The sequence below is a fragment of the Vespa crabro genome, chromosome 6 (genome assembly GCF_910589235.1).
Source record: "Vespa crabro chromosome 6, iyVesCrab1.2, whole genome shotgun sequence".
Taxonomy (NCBI): Eukaryota; Metazoa; Arthropoda; class Insecta; order Hymenoptera; family Vespidae; genus Vespa; species Vespa crabro.
This window is the reverse complement of record NC_060960.1, coordinates 10,000,119-10,003,453: the sequence shown is the minus strand read 5'-3', so window position 1 is coordinate 10,003,453 and position 3,335 is coordinate 10,000,119. Positions and strand designations below refer to the sequence as shown.

At 36.6% G+C, this 3,335-nt stretch overlaps 1 protein-coding gene across 1 annotated transcript in view; it reads left to right on the top strand.

Moving 5' to 3' along the window:
* The first annotated feature begins 1,184 nt into the window (after positions 1-1,184).
* The window catches only part of LOC124425069 (zinc finger homeobox protein 3), a 399,866-nt gene continuing 397,715 nt past the window's right edge, over positions 1,185-3,335 (top strand). Inside the window, exons 1-2 of the mRNA XM_046964860.1 lie at positions 1,185-1,427; positions 1,716-1,756. The gene's annotated coding sequence lies outside the window, so the exon portion shown is untranslated. The remainder of the gene's footprint in view (positions 1,428-1,715; positions 1,757-3,335) is intronic.

Genomic DNA, 3,335 nt, shown 5'->3' with positions numbered 1-3,335 from the left:
TCTCTCTCTCTCTATCGCGTGCGCGTATATAAATAAAACGAAGAGATGAGAGAGAAAGAAAGAGAAAGAGATAGAGAGAGAGAGAGAGAGATTGAAACTTAGTTTCAAGTCTCGACGATGCACTTTCTTTTCCTTTCCCATATTGAAGAAGGGAAAATAAACGACGTGCCTTTATTCACGTAGAAGAGATCGCCGAGAACTCATTGAAAATGAGTCCGGGCTACGATCTACAACGAATGAACGAACGAACGAACGTACGTACGTAGGAAGGAACGAACGAACGAACGAACTAATTTACTCGGAGAATCAAGATCAACGGGCAAAGATTGTGATCGTGCCTTCGAAAGGAGTGTTCTAAGTCCCCGATATGAGTCGTGTAATCCCCCGTAATGAATCTTCCAAGAAGAGGACTAGTCAGACTGTACGTTTCAAATATTTATTTGAGCGAGTTCGTCATTCCTTTCGCTTAATGAACGCCCACGATTTAACTTATTCGTATCATCTATAGTTTTCGTATTTAAAATATCAAGGGAAGGATCGATTAAAGTATTTCGCGTTCTGTTTAAATCGATCTGGTATTCTTCTTTTTTCTAAATATATATATATATACATATTTTATCAATTATACGTCACATTTGATAAGTTTCGAAAGAGTTGTTTGGATAAAAGATAAAAAAAAAAAAAAGAAGAGGAAAAAAATGAAAATAAAAATAAAAAAAAGAAGTAAGAAAAATTACATTAAGATAAAATAAAATAGAAGAAGGATCGAAGGAAAATATATAACCCGCGTGGTAAAAGAAGAATTCGTCAACTCTTTCCATCACCGAAGTTCTTATTTAATCTTTTCGTCGTAAGATGGCGCGAGCTGTCTACTCCTTTCTTTTTCTCTCTCTCTTTCTTTCTCTTTCTCTCTCTCTCTCTCTCTTAATTTCTCAATCTTTCTCTCTCTCTCTCTCTCTTAACTCTTGGCGCGTTAACGAGACCAATCGAATTTCACGATCGTCGTTTGTTTATAGGTTGCGATCGTCCATATTGTTCGTGTCCTTGCTCATATACGTTTTTGTTTATAATCAATAAGAGTTATTGTGTTAACAAAATCATTTAAGGACGATATTAACGGTTTATAGGATCAGTTAGAGACGCGCGTGTAAAGTTCGAGACGGTATATTATTTCCTTATTTTTATTTTTAACCTTATTCGTAATTTTTTTTCCCCCGATCGTAAGTTGGTTATAACAGTGCTAGTAAAAAGATCACGTGATCAAATTGAACTTAACATTTCTTTTATCGTGCTAATCGAGACAATAGAGATCGTTGTTTAAAAAAATCAAATATTTAATTTGTCGTGTTCATCGATAATATGTATGTATTATGATAATATTGAATAGAGAGGAACGAAGATGTGAAAACTTAGATCTTATATATGTTGTGAGTATATATGATAAATAAAAAAAAAAAATATATATATATATATATATATATATACGTATATATACACATATGAAGAGGAGAAGGATAATTAGGATTGTCGTTTATCGTCGTCGAAATTCGTTTGATCGTTCAAACGACATTTACGTAATAATTTTGAACGATACGACAAAATCGTGATATCGAAATTCGTTGAAAATACTTTGACGATCGATCGACCGACAACGACGACGACGACGACGAGCAGCCGTTTAATTATAATTAATTTAAATTCGATAATGATTACAGGTGCTGTTAAGGCGAAGCAACGGAGATGATTCGTAAAGGAGGTAAGTGACCTTCTTCTCATTTTCATTGTGATGAAAAATAATATTAAAATTTTTTTTTTCCTTGCTCGTTGAGTTTTGAAATCTTTTACGCGTTTGCTCGATAACTTTGGTTTTTGTCGTCGATATAATGATTGACGTCTTTTGCGTTAATGTAAATACGTCGGCGTTAAAGAAATTTTCAATAACAATGAGAAACGAGAAAAAGCCATGTGCGAGTCTCTTTCGATTGGTACATAAGAAGGACTTGAAAGAGAGAAGAAAAGGTGGGATGTGTGGTGGAAGAAGGGGGAGGAGGAGAAGGAGGGGGAGGAGGAGGAGGAGGAGGAAGTGAAGGAGGAGGAAGAGGAGGTGATTGTGATGGTCGAAGAGGAAGGAGGAGGAGGAGGAGGAGGAGGAGGTAAAGGGGAGAAAGGGGGAGGGGTGGGATGAGGGAGAAAAAAAAAAGAACTGGTTTAAATATTTTCTGGGCACGTGTTTTACATGGGTAGAGATATACTCGCTTCTCTCCGGGCACGCTCAAATGTATAAGGCCCAACTCGCTTATCTCGGGTCAGATCTCAGCGGTGATCTTCAGCACTCATTTTTTCGTACGGTCGCTATTATGCTCGTCCACGAGAGCCTCTATCTCTTTCTCCTTCTCTCTCTCTCTCTCTCTCTCTCTCTCTCTCTCTCTCTCGACGCTCTTTCCTTCTCATTCTCTCTTGGAAACTCGTTCGTCCCTTACAAAGGCTCTTCCGACTATTATTAATTATCGCCCTGTCTTTTCCACGAGCGTACGTGAGCATACGAAAAGTGTTATGGCCCATCTGAGTTTGTTTGAACGAGTAAACGTTGTTCTCTCTTCAAGAACATATTTCAAACGAAGATAATATATATATATATATATATATATATATATATATATATATATGTATATATGTATGTATGTATAATTAGCGATTTAGGTAAATATCTGTTTTCTTATATAAAGTTACATTTAAATTAGATCGTTCGTTCTATTAACGTTAACTTTAAGAAAATTATAATCATAATCGAAGAATATCGTATATTTCATAATGTGCATGAGTTTCAAGAATTTATTTATCGTCGGTAAATAAATTTCTATTCTTTTCGAACGTTACTATATATTCCGCGTTAGAGCAAAATGAGATATGTTCTGTTAGAGCAGAAAGAGAGCGAGAGAGAGAGAGAGAGAGAGAGAGAGAGAGAGAGAGAGAGAGAGAAAGAGAAAGAGAAATAGGCGACGCAAAGTCGCGCGTGTTAGAGTCAATCGAGACTCACGATGTTCCTGGCACACAGAAAGAGAAAGAGAGAGAGAGAGAAATAATTAGAATTAATTTAGGTGGAACATTAAATCTAGGCGAGTGGGCCCACCGACAGGAATGACACAACTGGCTCTGATTAGTCTTAATGTGTTAATTAGAGAAGATTGCTGTCCGACTTCTTTCTTTCTTTGTCGATCCTATTCGTTCCTCACTCTCTCTCTCTCTCTCTCTCTCTCTCTCTCTTTCTCTCTTTCTATATACCTACATACATATATATTTCTCTTTCATTCCCCTACTCGCGAGGTCGATGTCGT